The sequence below is a fragment of the Hesperophylax consimilis genome, chromosome 28 (assembly GCF_061612785.1).
Source record: "Hesperophylax consimilis isolate HC1 chromosome 28, BYU_Hcon_1.0, whole genome shotgun sequence".
Taxonomy (NCBI): Eukaryota; Metazoa; Arthropoda; class Insecta; order Trichoptera; family Limnephilidae; genus Hesperophylax; species Hesperophylax consimilis.
In genome coordinates this window covers 22785841-22802390 of record NC_142863.1, presented here as the reverse complement: position 1 = coordinate 22802390, position 16550 = coordinate 22785841, and the positions used below count along the sequence as shown (strand labels likewise).

Sequence of the window (16550 nt, the reverse complement as noted above, 5' to 3'; positions counted from 1 at the left end):
TAATCAAAATAGTGATTTGGCATTAAGCTTCGCCTTAAATGTATTTTAATCTTGCACCGACAGCAAAAATAAAGCAGGAATTCCTTTCTCCGCCTTTGGGAAATAAACAAGGAAATTTTTGTTATTGTCAGGATATCTTTTATAGTCTAAACAATTTACAACTGCGTTTTATATAACCGCTTTATCTGATTTCAAAAGTTGATTGACCAACGTATGTTTTTACCGTTTAGTTCTCCGCCAAGAGAAAGTATTACTAAAACTTAACTATATTGTTGAAGAAGAAGACAATACTAATAATTTTAAAAGAAACATTAAACAGAACAAGACACAGAAAAATAGAAGGGTAACGGTCTAAACCAGGTTCTCTATTATACTTTAATTCAATTATTTAGAATTTTGATAATATTGTTATTTTTGAATTTGAAATATAAGATACTCGCTTGTACCTAGATTGCATGCAGTTGGCAATGTTTTCTCAGAAATTGTAGATGTGTTCAACTGCATGCAATATAGCTACAAGAAGGCTATAATAACATACCTCAGTAATAATAACAATTAAGTTTAGCATAATACCATTCTTCTGGATGGGTTCTGTTTAATTTTAAATGCAAAATTTAATTTTAATTACTGTTTCACTGAATTATTATTTTCATGTAATCAAATATTTGTAAAAGCTCTTATGGGCGTATAATAAATAAATAAATATGAGATTGGAAAAAAAACGTATAATAATTAGTAGTCCTGGGTATTTCCAGTTGAGACCGTTACCTATTTATATTTCTGTGTCTTGTTCTATTTCATTTTTGTTGATAATAAAAGTTATCAAGTTATGTCGATGGTTTCATGATAACTCAACACAATTACAATTCAACACACATTTAAAAAGTGATGTAAAGTCATTAAAAGCGATGATAAAATTAGACAAATTTTTGTTTCGTCACTTTTAAAGGTGCGTTGAATTGTCACTGTGTTCAGTTGTCCAGTTAACGTAACAGAGCGAGAAGTAAATAGATTTGGCAATTTTGTCGTAATATCGGTAGCCGTGAAAGCTCACAGTCAAGACAGGACAATAATAGGTAGTACACAACAATTTGACAAAAATATCTCGTCTTCAAAATGGCGTAAACAAAATTACCACTTTTTTACAACTAACTTCACCTGAACTGAATTATTTAAGTTCGAGATTTTTTTTCCTCTAAGCATTACATATATATTCCAACTTCTATCGACTTATAATCAGGTGTACAAGAAAGCTACGTAGATATGTATAAAACCACTCTATTTTTTACATCTTTCCTTGTGTCATGATGACATAACGCATCCAATACGCCAGTTATCTCACATTGCGTCGGTCGGGCCGAGTGAAAGTTACTTTGGCCGAATTATCCCGCCACACGGACGTATTGAACTTGCCTCCACACTGGCTGGCTCTGTGGTCTATGGGTATACCGGACACACTAGTAATATTCAGACAAAATTTTGAATTAACTAACTAACTAACCATCACGCCGTTTCCCCGCAGGGGTAGGCAGAGAGTACGGACCGTCATTCACATTCATACATCGTCTCATATATTATACTCTTCTATTATTCTGACTCTTGACATGGCCCGACTCAAGTATCTGATTCACTTGGTTCCATGTCTTCCTCGGGCGTCCCCGACTTCTGCTACCATTCACATTTGCATCGTATATTCTCCTTTCACTCCCTTTTTCGCTCATTTGCTCTACATGCCCAATCATCTAAGCGTCCCTTTCATGATCTTACTAATCATCAGCCTTGCACTCTTGGTGGATCTTCACATTCCTCACACGATCATAAATGGTTTTACCACACATACTACGCCTCAGGGATCTCATTTCAACAGCATTCAATCCACTTTAATCCTTTCTTTGCCAGTTCCATGCCTCACTTCCATACTTCAGGGTAGGTACCAGCACTCCATTGTGGACTTCAAACTTCGTTTCTTTGGACAATTTTGAAGGATATTATAATTAATGAAGGATAGGATAGAAGGATACTAAAATTTTGAAGGATACTATAATCAAACGACATGGAAATGTCGAGATTTGTTAATATCACTTTAACATACTTATAACTCAATACTAGATATATTAAACTGAATATATTTATGGTAAGTACCGACTACTTTAACCTCCTCAGGCTAATTTGTTCGGTTTTGGGAACAAACAGTTATTACCCACAGAAACAATTCGTTTGCTTTTCGGCTCACATCATCTCATAGAAACCGTTGTATCTCCCTTGCCTTATAGAAATATGAATTAATCCGTGTTTGAAAGAAAAAAATACACCAAGCTTTGTATTCAATTATAGAAGTTTTTTAATGGAACTGTGTTAAAAATAGGTAGAAATTTGGAATGCGGGGCTTAAACTGTACGTAAATTAATGCCAAAATAGAACAAGTCCTTTTTTCATCACGAATCAAAATGAATAGACGATCCTTATGGAAACTGGACGAAAAAACCGAATGTTTATTATATAATAATTGTACCACTGAGTGTAACTTGCCATTTTAGTTTATTTGTTTTGGTTTTACGCCGATCTGGACTTTTTGCCAACATCGTATTGGTTAGTGAGCATGTCTGATAATTTATTGTGTATGTATTGCAAAAGAATATTACATTTTATCTTATGTTCCTTAAGGTTTTATGGAATTTAATAGTGGAGACGATGGAAGGGGTGTCAATTAAGTTATTAATGACTCTGTGTAACACAACCAGTTCTGACATGATTTTCCTGTCAGACAGCGTTATTACATGCAATTGATTCATCAAACTGACATAATTAATGTATTCAATTGGAATTTTGAGCTTAAAATGTTTGTACTTAAGAAATTTGTGTTGAACTCGTTATTGTTAGAGTGAACTTTACACAAAGGGGACTTACTTACTTACTTACCATAGCGCAAGTTTAAAGCACTAATCTCAAGTTTACAAGGCTAAATTCACCGTTTCTAAAGCACAATAAAGGGACTTCGAAACAAGGAACCTACGCAAACACATATCAAGATTCAATGAGAAGAGAAATTGTTTTTATTGAGTCGTGGGAACCGTCCGTTAACACTGCTCAAGCTCTGTATATTATTATAAAACACTTATTTCCCCGTAAGTTTACAATAATATTGTTAAATATGCACGCGTCTACCATAGATTTCACGAAAGATAGATTAATACGTCCACGGATTGCCCGAGGGGCCGCCATTTTGCATTTCGCCTTTTCCCGCGGTAAATCAAAGCTCAAAAAGGAAGTAACGGTTTTCGAAATGGAGTATTTTACTTGAATTTTCAATCGAACACTCTCGATTTAGGGACGATTTTATAGTTCCTAGTTTAAATGTCAAACTTAGGGTTTGTCTCGTGAACTTTGTGCTAAGCTTCAAGTAGGGATATTGAATAATTTAAAGTGCGTAAATGCCAGCTTAAGGCGAAGCACTATCAAGTAATGCATATGTTTTTAGTTTGATTATTTGACCGCTTAGAAATATTTTAAATACTGCGAGTGGAACATATCTTGGTCTTTGAAATAATCGAGCATTATTTAGATAAGTCTTTTTATAAACCCAGAAAAAAATAAAGCATCTGGCCTATAAAAAACTGCCTTACAGTTCAAAATCTTCTACTTACGTAAAACACTTTTGGCGATGTTTTTTTCTTGCTTAAGGCGAAGCTTAATGCCAAATCACTATTTTGATTAATCTTTATACCGAATTGGTGTACATTATGAATACCAAAAAATATGCTTTAGATTATTTAAAGGTTTCCCTATCGTTTTGCTTGATTAGAATACAAATAAAATAATAAATTACTCAATAAAAAATATAAATGTAAACTACTAAAAAATATTTTTTTTAATAGAAATGTGTAAACGCGTAAAGGAAAATTTAAAAAAAAAACATTTTTATAGCTAATATTATCTGTGACAGTTTCACTTGATTAACTTTTTTGCTTTCTTATAAAATTATTTACAAAATAAATAAAAACCAGTTTTGTGCTTGAAATCGAACGTTTCTAGACTCCGTTTGTCAAGCAATTTTAATGCCTATTACCTACGATATAAGGTATACCAAGAATATACACATTTTTGGCTTGTAGCTTCCTCTTAAATCAAAACAGGCGACTGGTGTTAAGCGGGAATTTAAACCTTATCGCCATCTACATAAGGAGTGTTATTGTTAGTGGCCCGATCCGAAATGTTACACGACGTTACATGTATCAATAAAATTATTTATTTCTGAAATAAAACATGATAATAATTTTAAGGAACTCAATTCACGTTTCTCTGAAATTTCTTCAGAGTTTATATCATCCCCAATATTTGGAGTATGTTGTAAGGCTGGAGGGAGTGGGGAGGGGAAGGAGATGAGGAAGAGGATGTTCGGGAAGTGCCTGGCTATTCCAATCTGATACAAAAAAGATATTTTTATAACTTAATTAACAATTTTATTTTAATTACACTCAAGCGAAACTTTTAAATTTAAATGTATTTAAAGCATATTTGTATTCGTAATGTAAACCTAGCGATTTCACCACATTTAATATAACTTAATGCTTACACACGTGTTTAAAACAGCTGTTCAAATTCTTATCTTCATTTTAACTTTCCCAATGACACAATGTGATATTATCTCAATTAAAAACACAAAAAAATGTTGGGCAAGTCATCCATTATTCATATCATCCTTATAAGGAATACGAAGTTAAATAATAACCTTCAAACAAAATGCCAAAGAAAAATTGTTAGTCCACAGGCGATTATTTTTTTCTCGTTCTTGGTCGCATGTCCATATTGGTAAAGGTCTCGTCAAGTACCTACCTCGAATAAGGTGAAATTTTGTGCATTTTGGGTACAGTTGACCCATTTTACTATAGGCTTATTTCGCAGCCTTGTCACATAGCTGATAATTAAACGTTTGGTCTTGGGGTAACTTTGACCGCATGTTAATCTTGTTTTTTTTTACCTTTTGATTTGCTAATATTTTGACGAACTCTCTCAAGGTAACTTAAAAAAAACGTGCATTTATTTACTAGTTTTTTTTTCTTTTTTTATATAGATATTATTTTTCAATAAAAAAGGTTTATATACAGGATGTCCGAGAAATTTCAACATTTTATGCCCCGCATTCCCAATTTCTACCGATTTATAAAAAGTTTCTTTTTTCATTTCCAAAAAATATATATATAATTATAAGATAATTCATGCATTTGTAATGCCGAGACGTTAATTATTTGAAATTCCATTGATAGAAAAAAAGGCAAATCAGCGAAAATTATTAAAAACACGTTTTGTTATGTTATTTAATATGATTGAAAAAAAGTCACAGTGTATCTTTAAATGCAACTAAAGCATTTCCCGAAAGTTTTTGATCTATTTGAAACGAGTCTTGTTTAATTAAATGTTTTCACAATTTTCGCTATTTTCGTTTTTTTTTAAATATTAGCGCGCTCCCTCTAACATTCGTATTTACATATCTCCCTTTCAAACCGTCTTTGGGCGCTTACTACGGGGCCTTAAGGTAGCTTTCTAGAACAAATCTTGTAAAGTCAATTACCGAATTTTAGTGAAATTGATAAAAATTAATAATATTTTTTAAATTAAAAAATGAATAAATAGGGAGATTTTTATTATTTTGAAGACTTCGTGGTTGAGTGGGTATGAACCTTGACTATGAATCCGGAGGTCACGGTTTCAAATCCCTGATCACAATATAATCATTACAAATGAAAAATAGTGTATTTGCGGCACGTTCCAGAAAAACTTTGCTTGAAATGGCTTTAGCCGTGTTCAGTGACCAGATCTGAAATGCCTGATACTTCCCAAACTTACTCTACTTCATCTTCTTCCGTTTCCCACTATCTTCAGCCCCACAACATACCCCAATTGGGAATGCTATACTACCACAGGCTTCGGAAAGTTGGGACTATTGTGCGGTATTCACTTAAAAAAGCTCACATTCAATAAATTGTTACGCTCACGTTCAATAAATTGATGTTCGGACTCCCCAGGCACTGCAGTTCCTCCTCAATGTTTACAAAAGGGCGAGTTCCAGGATTTACAGCTCTGTTAAGAACCAGGATTGCAGGACTGAGGGGAAGGATAAACCATTCCAGAAATATTATTATCATAGAATCCCGTCTGACTTCAGGATCGAGCATTGAAGACCATTGGAGAAAGATACTTGCTCCCACAATCTTAGATCCGATGGATTCCCGTGCTTCTCTGCTTTAATCTCATTTTCAATTTTAATTTTTATTTTTATTTATTTTCTTATTATGTAAATATTATCTGTACTTATACCCTCTATGGGATGTGTGGGATTACACTCACCTCCCCACATCCTGGAATAAATAATTTATTATTAATAAAGCACCTCCGGCAGCGCTATTCGTTAATTCAAAGTAGTAATCTCCAGTCAACAAAATGTATTAAAAATATATTTTTCCATCTGAGCTAGTTCAGTGACATGTTTATTGAGACAGTAATGTTGTTAATATTAACAGCTACACGGGTCCGACAACTAATTAAATAAATATAAATACGTAAGTAATTAAATAAATAAATTAGCCGTTGATTTCTTCAGTTTGTAAGGCCTTTCAAATAACATACGTTCCCATTTCAAATAGATGTCTAAAAATGTTGCAGACCGACATTTTCGTATTTTCCTTTCGAATTTTGAACCAATTTGTACATAAGTATAAGAAATATCGATTCTATGGCAGTTGATCCCCCAGACAGTTAATCCCTTGAACAATTCATCCCCTAAAAGATTATTTCTTTTGCACTTTCGTACGTTTGCAGAGAGGATATTCGTCCGTATAACAAAAGTCGATATTTCCAATCAAGTCGCCTACACATTATCGTCTCTGTAAGTCATATTATTTGTAAGTACTAAACATACATTTGTTATGATATATATTCGTAATTTACTAAAATTTCATCAGGAAATCTGTTGTTAATTCATTTGTAATTCCTGCGATCCCGTTGTTAACCGGATTAACAATAATTTGAAGAGATTCTTAATAAATTACCAATACTCATTTTTCTCAGCTGCTCGCCATTGTTTACACACTAATCGCACAACTTTCATTGCATAGCAGCTTTGATGGTTCCTAATAACATGACAGTTGGCACTCTTCCACGCCATATCTTCGTTTCTATCATCTATGGAATACTAGAATCTTTGTTAGAAACCACTCCATGATTTACCGACTCGCAATCAGGTTTTTCCGCCAAATAAACAGGTATTATAAAAACAAATGTCATATTGAAACATTTTTAATGCCATATCACGCAATCAATAATCCCAAAACACTACTAGATGTTGCATGTTATTATCCAATATGGATTATTATTGTGAAACTCTTCGGGCCAAGATATTTTTATTTTATTTTAATTTATTTGCTTTTACGCCCAGTCGCCTGGCATTTACGAACAGAATATACGTAGCGAGCCATCGAATATTATACAAAAAGTTTTTAAAGCATTAAATAACGTTAAACTGATAAAACTGAATATTAAAAAATTTAGTAAAACATGTAACAGTAATATGAAATTATATAGAAAATAGAACAACACTACATATAAGACAAATCACTAAATCTACATTACAAACGCTACTATAATTTGTAGGATTCAACAAAATGCTAGTATAGATTACACTTAATTTTATGAAAGGATTCTGTAAATATGTCAATAGTACCCCCAAACTTGTTGCCAAGATCATGCATCCTATTGGTTAATGAATGTGTCTGATAGTTGGTTGTGTATGTACTGCATAAGAATTTTACATTTTCTCTTGTGTTCCTAGTCGGCACATGGAATTTAATAGTGTCAATGATGGCAGGACTGTCAATTAAGTCGTTAATGACTATGTGTAACACAACCAGGTCTGACATAATTCTTCTGTTGGACAGCGTTATTAGATGCAATTGATTCATCAAACTGACATAATGAATGTATTCAATTGTTATTTTTAGCTTAGATATTACATACCTGAGAAATTTGTGCTGAACTGTTTCTATATTGTGAGAGTGAACTTATACAAAGGGGTTCAAATAGGTCAGTTGTAATCGATTTGAGTTCTAACTAATGAAATATAGAAGATTCTCGTACAATCTAAGGACTTAAAATCAGTCAAAGTTCTGGAAAGGAAGCCAAGCCTTATTAGTTATATCTCTCTCATCTCAATTCTCAATGCACAAGAATAAGTAGTGGCGATTTTTTCTAAAGTGCATTTGTGCAGTTAACTTCTATAAAACATATTAGAAAATAGGGCAAACTTTTTATTTTATTTACTTAATTTTTAACAATATAAAGTTTTATTACATAAATTTTTCGACATCTGTCTCACTAGTGTGTCGAGACAGACGTATTCAGGTACTTAAAGATTACTTACAAAGGGGCTATTATAAAATTATTTAATCTATTATTTTATTTTTTATGTGAATTGTTGTTAATCTTTACGTGTAATTTGGTTTACATATGTTTGTGATAGTGGGACGCCCAATACTTGTTATCCATTTCTTTATTTCATGTTTGAATTTGGTCATTGACTCTGTTCGTCTAATAGTGGCTGGTAGTATATTGTATAGTTTGCAAGCTATGTATTTAAAATGTCTATGCGCAAAGGTAGTTTTAGCAAAAGGAATTTGGAGAAGTTCTTTGTTTTTGGCTCTGGTATTGTGTATCGTTTGAGTTAGTTTGTATAGTGTTTTGGTGTAAATTAAACAAGATGGATCTTGCAAAGAGCTGTTTTATGTCCATAACTTTGATAGTATTGAAGATAGTATCTGTGCTGGTAGAAAGAGAACTAGTATTATAATTTTACCATATACTTTAAAAGCTCCGTAGAAAGCGTTAAAAACAACAAGAAGAACCCATTTTCGGTTATGGTTTTATTGTATAATCTAGCAAATGAAGTTCTGTAAAAAATTATCGTAAACCATTTAAATATTTATGCCTGAACTTCGCAAAATAGAATATAACAAACTTTTTAGCGATGTTTTTTCTTGCATTAATCAAAGCAGGCGGCTGGAGTTAAGCGGGAATATAAACCTTATCGCCATCTACACAAGGAGTGCTAATGCTAGCCGCCCAATTCCAAATATTACACGCCTTGCCTCGTTCACATTCATAATAATAATAATATTTGTATGATTTGTATAGCGCCGTTTTTTATGCAAAATCATCTCAAGGGCGCTAATGAATACATCCTTTCATACGGTGACCGGATAAATAAAAAATGATAATTCATCACATCTTTATATAACTTTTTATAATATTTTAAACCTAACCTAACCTACTTAACCCAGTTAATAAAGTTTTTGTTTTATCACTTTCCATGACTTTATATAACTTTTTAAAGTCATGGAAAGTGATAAAACAAAAACTTTATTAACTGGGTTAAGTAGGTTAGGTTAGGTTTAAATTAATTTTTCTTCGTTTCTAATGACTTTATATCACTTTTTAAAGGTGTGTTGAATTGTCGATGTGTTGATTTGTCATGGAACCGTTTCATACATATTATTCTGACTCTGTATTTGGTTCACTTGATAGTGCCAAGTCTTCCTTAAGCGTCCCCGACTTCCAGCATTCACGTTCGCGTCATATACTTAAGCCACCGTAGTACAGGTTTTAAATATGTTTTATTTTATTTTAGTTAATTTAATCTTATTGTATTTTATTTTAATTATATGTATGTTATATATGGCAGTCACACTCCTTTCTTCGTTCATTCGCTCTACATGCTCGAACCACCTCACTCATTACGCTTACATCAGCCTTGAATTCTTTGGGAATCTTCGCATTTTTAACAAGAACATGCATGGTTTCACCACACATACACGCCTCAGGGATCGCATTTCCACATAATTAACTAAAGTGTTGCAAAAGCTTTTTTTATGTAGAGCTATTTAATGGTTTTCTCGTGTTACCTCATAGTCACATGATGTACCATAACACATTGTTTAATTACTAGACAATCTTTAATTGCTTTGTTGAGTTAAATGACGTGTTAGATACGCCCTATTTACATTAGAAAGAATTGACAAATTGATGTCCATGTAAGTTGAAACAATGACTTGTGAGATTGTAGGGAAGGTTACATTAATTAGGTTAATTTTGTAATGTAACTGGTGACAGACTAACCCAATTTATCATGATAATGGATTGAATACATACTTGCATCATATGACTAATGTTAGATGTTAGATGATAAGCAAAAAAATAATAAATATTTGTTGGTTGCTTTGCTTAAGCCCAGTAATTTCGCAAATTTTCACTTGTGACAAAGTCATCAAATTGCAATTCAGTGCCATTTTGTTTTTTTGACAGTTGAAATGTCTTATAAAAACGCAGATTCTAGGTGCGTTTCCGCATTTTATCATATTGTAATAAACTTAAACGTTTAAGTTTTTTATGCTTACTTTATATTTAACCTTTAAACTTTATTCCATAAATTATACATTAAACTTTATGCTGTGTACTTTGAAGTTTGTAGTTTTTAACTTTATATTTATGTTAAGGCGATGCACTACGTAGTAATGCAAAATCACGTGTTTTTGATTTGAAAATTTGGTCGCCTAGAAATGTTTCAGATGCTTTAATTAAATACTGCGAGTAGAATACATTTTGGCCTTTGAAATAATCGAATATATTTTAGATAAGTCTTTTTATAAGCCCAGAAAAAAAGAATGTTTAAGGCCTAAGAAAACTGCTTTAAAGTTCAAAATCTCCTACTTACGAACCCATTTTCGGTTATGATTTTATTGTATAATGTGGCAAATTAAGTTATTTATAAAATGATTGGTAAACAATTAAATATTTATGCCTAAACATCCACAAAATAAAATAAAAGGCACTTTTTGGCCATGTTTTTTTCTTGCATAAATCAAAACAGGCGGATGGTGTTAAGCGGGAATTTAAACCTAATCGCCCTCTACGTAAGGGGTGTTATTGATAGCGGTTCGATTTAAAATATTACACGACGTAGTGCATCGCCTTAACAACGTGAGAGTTGTCTTCTTCTGCTGACCACACTTATTACAATAGCTGAAACTTACTTAGAATCTGCAATTAACGGGGACCTTTCAACTGTAAAAAAGTGGCGCTGATTAACCATTTAATTACAATGTCACCACTGAATTTCTATGAAACAACCCGCCCAGAGTGTGCCAGCAAAAATAGTTATTTTCATAATAACTTACTTGTTTTTCTACAAAATTATATATTTAAAAATTCTACCGTCTTACCAAATAATTTATAAAATCGTTTTGTATCTATTCTATGTAGTTTCCCCAGGACAGCTAATTATATTCAGAGAAATGTTTTTTTTGTATGCCTAATGTAATAAAAAAAATGTGACAGTGAAATACGAAATCATTATTGAGTTTTATTATATTTTCAAGCTAAAGAAGCATTCTTAAAAATAAAAGTAAGTCATTTGTTAATCGTGTTAAATAATCTCCTGTAAATAATTACTTGTGAAAATGATTTTTTTTAAATAATATTGAAACAGAATTTGAGACGCGCATTTTTCACAGATAAAAAATCAATGTTTGCGAGTGACAAAACGCCAAGCAAAATTAATATTTAGATAAATTATTTTATTTCCAAGCGAATAAAATTTATTTTCTTATGTTAAGAGCATTTTTTAAGGTTCATAATACCATAAAGTCGAGGCAAGTGCTGTGAGTTCCTAGCAAATATTTTGGCTCGTTATTGGGATATCCCGCAAGAGTCCTGACTGGTCGGAGCCAGTAGATCCATGGTATCATCAATAGGGGTATTGTAAGACTGAATGGAGTGGGGAGCAGGAGTTGGAGAAGAGGAAGGTTGGGTTGAAGGTACCTGGCTATTTAGATTCTGAAAAAATCCAGTTGTTTGGAGGTAAGTTCCTTTTGAACATTTTGAAAATTTGTTCTTGGAATTGTTGGCATCGTGGGTAACGACATTATGGATTACTTAGCAAAACAAGGAGCATCCGACCCTATTGTTACCCTTGTAAACCACATCCCCCTATCTGACAATTTATCCATCTTCAAAGATAGATCCAGCAATGTTTGGGCAGATTATTGGCACATTGCTAATCAATCCAAGGAAGCCTGCTATGCTTCAATACAAAGGACTATCCCATTAAAAACGTGGTTTCAACAATTCCTCCATTTCTAAAAAAAAAAAAATTCCTTACTTATTCGTGGGAAACATTGGACAATGTTCGCTTCCTTCTCATCTTTATAAAATTCACATACATGACTCCTCAGATTGTACATTCTGTGGTCTAGAAGTGGGAACTTTAGATCACATATTTGTCAATTGTCCCTCTCCAAACAAATATCATCTCTTCTATCAAGCCTTATCTAAAATTGCCTCCTCTCCGTTCAACGTCTCATCTCTTCGAAGTCTGAACTCGACTCGAATATCCACATAATTATGAAATTTGCCCGTTTAAACAATGTTAATACATACATTCACCTTCACTCTCTCCATAATTTGAAATGATAGCCTAGAACTTCCTTGATGGCCAGAAAAAAACCTATTTATATGAATTTTAATCGAGATGCAACTTTTATAATTATTTAAAATTACAATAATTAAGCTTACTCTTTTCTAGGCCACTCTCCATCGTACATGAATCATAAACAAAACGAATCGCAAAAAGTATAATAATTTAGTTGCCGCTTAGCCGAGATTCGAACCCCTGGCTAGTAAGGCCAAGGCCCGCCAGAGGCCGCCTGGTTCGCAGGCCATATTAGGTGCATTTCCTGGCTGCAGTGAAGTTTAACAAGTCGAGGTCATCCACGGCTTTATGCTACCGATAAAGTGAAAAGAGTCGAGGCCGAAGACTCCAATATGCATTCTGTTTGTACGGAGTCACCTTGTTTTGTTAATTGGTCACGTTTCAGTATAGCGAGAGTGTTTATGTTAAGTTTGCATCAATTATTGGCTATAATCAAATCAAATTATTTTGATTTACAGTTATAGGTTAGATATTGAATTCCCCGTTAAACCATCTGAATTTCTCTACGTCTCATCTGGCCCTCCATCTGCTTTTTAGTGTTTTAGTTGTTTTGATGTAATTACCAACATGTTATTTTCTGAAGTACTCTTTTATGCGCATCATAACAATAGTCACTTTTATATACATATATTTTATTCTGTATCACCCCTTTACGCACATATTATAATACTCAATACACATATTGTATCACTCTTTAATTAAGGCGATGCACTACGTCGTGTAATATTTTAAATGGAGCCGCTATCAATAACAGCCCTTACGTAGATGGCGATAAGGTTTAAATTCCCGCTTAACACCATCCGCCTATTTTGATTTATGCAAGAAAAAAACATGGCCAAAAGTGCCTTTTATTTTATTTTGTGGAAGTCAGGCATAAATATTTAATTTTTTTTCTATCATTTTATAAATAACTTAATTTTCCACATTATACAATAAAATCATAACTGAAAATGGGTTCGTAAGTAGGAGATTTTGAACTTTAAAGCAGTTTTCATAGGCCTTATACATTATTTTTTTCTGGGCTTATAAAAAGACTTATCTAAAAAATACTCGATTATTTCAAAGGCCAAGATGTATTCTACTCGCAGTATTTAATTAAAGCATCTGAAACATTTCTAGGTGACCAAATTTTCAAACCAAAAACACATGATTTTGCATTACTACGTATGGCATCGCCTTAATATAAATATGTATTATATTCTGTCTCACCCTTTAATTTACATGTACATATTGTAATCTATGTGAAAGTCTGTTGTGTAGGTACACGTATATTGTAACATACTCTAGTATGTGCACAGGCATGCATGTATTGTACGGTGTCACTTTTTTTATTTATTTTAAACTAGCTTAAGTGCACCCAGCGTTGCTGGGGGTTATCCTTAAAAGATAAACACATACCATCTCGGACATTTTTGTAGGCCTTTTTAATATATTATATACAATTCCGTACTACATTATTTTGATGTATCTCGCAAGACTTAGCCAGCGATAGCAATGTAGTGTACAAAAATATATTATTTACGACTTGATTACAAAACATCAACTTTTCTCTACTTTCTATAAAACGAATATGCATGTATTATATATACAAAACCTTCCGATTTATTTTTTCTAAATGATAGTGAAAACCCTATCGAAATCTTTTATGTAGCTTAGAAGAACTAAGCGCACAAACAGACAGACGCTACTATTTATTTATTTTATATATTAATGATATAGTGAAGTGCTTAAAGTACTGTTCCATCAAAATTTTTGCAGATGACACAGTTTTATATATTATAGCAAATAATATTGAAGATGCATTGTCAAAAATTCAAAATGAACTTAATGAATTATCTAAGTGGTTAAACATAAATAAATTGAAATTAAATGTAACTAAAAGTAAATTCATGGTATTAGGGAAAAAAACTAAACGTACATACTGTCCTTAATATAGACAATCAAAATATTGAAGAATTAAAAGAAATTAAATACTTGGGAATCATAATCGATAACAAGTTAAAATTTAACACTAACTTTGAAATTTTAAATAAAAAAATTGCGAAAAAGGTTAATTTCTTAAGTAGGATAAAGGGAAAATTTGATATTAAAACAAGGATATTGGTCAACAATACCACTGCAGCATCCCATCTGAATTATTGTACAAGTGTAATATTTCTAAGTAACAAAACCCAAGAGAATGGAAGTAATCCAGAACAGAGGCATGAGGTGAATACTGTGTTGTAGGTAGTAGGTACACCAGAATAAAAACCATGCAACGTCAACTCAATCTTTTAAGTGTGTGGCAACGATTAGTTTATAATACCTTAGTGTTTATTTATAAGTTAAAAAATAAAATGTTACCTGACTATATGTCAAAGAATGTTAAAATTAAAAGTACAGTTTATTTATATCCTACGAGAAACTGCAACGATTTTAGGCTTCCTAAAACACATTTATCGGGAACACAAAACAATATTTATTATAAAAGTTTTAAAATTTTCAATGAACTCCCGGTAATTGTTAAGGAAGCTAAAAGTCTTGCAGTTTTTCGTGGATTATGTCTCAATGTTGTGAAGTCCAATTTTTAGTATGTAAGTAGTAAATAATATTATAGTAGTTCTAGAAAATAATATATTAGGTATAAGATGTCAAATTTTATAACTAAATAAAATGTACATAAAAAAATGACGCGGATATGACTTTTTTTATACTATTTAGAGACCTATTATTTTTTTTTCATTATTTGTGTATAATTACACTATGTATCTATACTTCATAATAATACTGTCTCAATCTTGTATTTGCAGTGGTATTTACAATGAATTGGACTTGCCCAGGTATTTCTTTCCACCGTACGAAAAAATCGATCTTGAATAATATTAAATAATTTATTGTCATCGCTTGAACTTCGAGCCTCTCCACTTCGAACGAAAACCAACTGACAAACAGTTAATTTGAACTCTATTCAAATAAACCGGCATTACGAAACTAGTTTTTAATTATAGCTAATGTCCAGATTTATAAGTAAACGTAACGGCTTGTGGACATTTGGATATTTCACTAATTTGTGATTTATTCAGCACATATTTTCGTGGCGTTTTTTTACAACCAAAATATGGAACTAATACCTCTACCATAGATCATCCCAAGAAGATCGATAATAGCTATAATACAGTGATCTACATATGAAGTGAAACTAATGATAATATCAAAATAAACATAATGGTTATTCGACATCTACGTTACATTCTTTGGACAGCTGTCCATTTATTGTTGGCTGACAGATTCGAGTGCCTCAGCGTTGGAAGACAAATCCGGAGACATCGTGTTGAATAACATCACTCTAAAATCTGCTTCTCCAGTCTTTAAGTCCAGCTCCATAAGCATATGTTCCAATAGCCAGGCAGCCCTAATGACACTGGGAAGTAACCGATGCGACTCCAGACTGGTGATGGAATGCAGGACTATCCTTATAGAACTGGCGACCATCAATAAAGTAACCCTGCTCTGGGTACCAGGACATAAAGGTATTGAGGGCAACGAGCGGGCTGACGAACTAGCAAGGAAAGGGGCGAAAGCACCACTTGTAGAATCCGAGCTGGCCGTAGGAGTAGCAGCTTGCCACACAAAATTACATATTGATAGGTGGGTCAAATCCCACCACCGCAAAGAATGGGAGAGGGCACCTGGAATGAGACAATCCAAAGTACTCATAAAAGGACCAGACCCTAGACCAACCAAGAAACTACTCGACATGGACAGAAACTCACTGAGGGAACTGGTAGGACTACTAACGGGACTCTGCCATCTCAGGAGATACATGCAGATATTGGGAGTAGAAAACACCAGGAATGCAGGAAATGTGAAGAGGATGAAGAGACTCCAATTCACCTTTGGTGCCAATGTCCTGCCCTGGTGGGAACTAGGCTCATATACCTGGGGAGACATACAGTAGAACCAGAAGACATAGCCACATACCCAATAACAACCCTGGTGAACTTTATTAAAGGGACCGGGTTGTTGTTAAAGGATT

General features: G+C 32.9%; 1 protein-coding gene across 2 annotated transcripts in view; it reads left to right on the top strand.

Moving 5' to 3' along the window:
- blo (bloated) overlaps positions 1-16550 on the top strand; it is a 169144-nt gene that overhangs the window by 97683 nt on the left and 54911 nt on the right. The gene's annotated exons all lie outside the window — the stretch shown is intronic.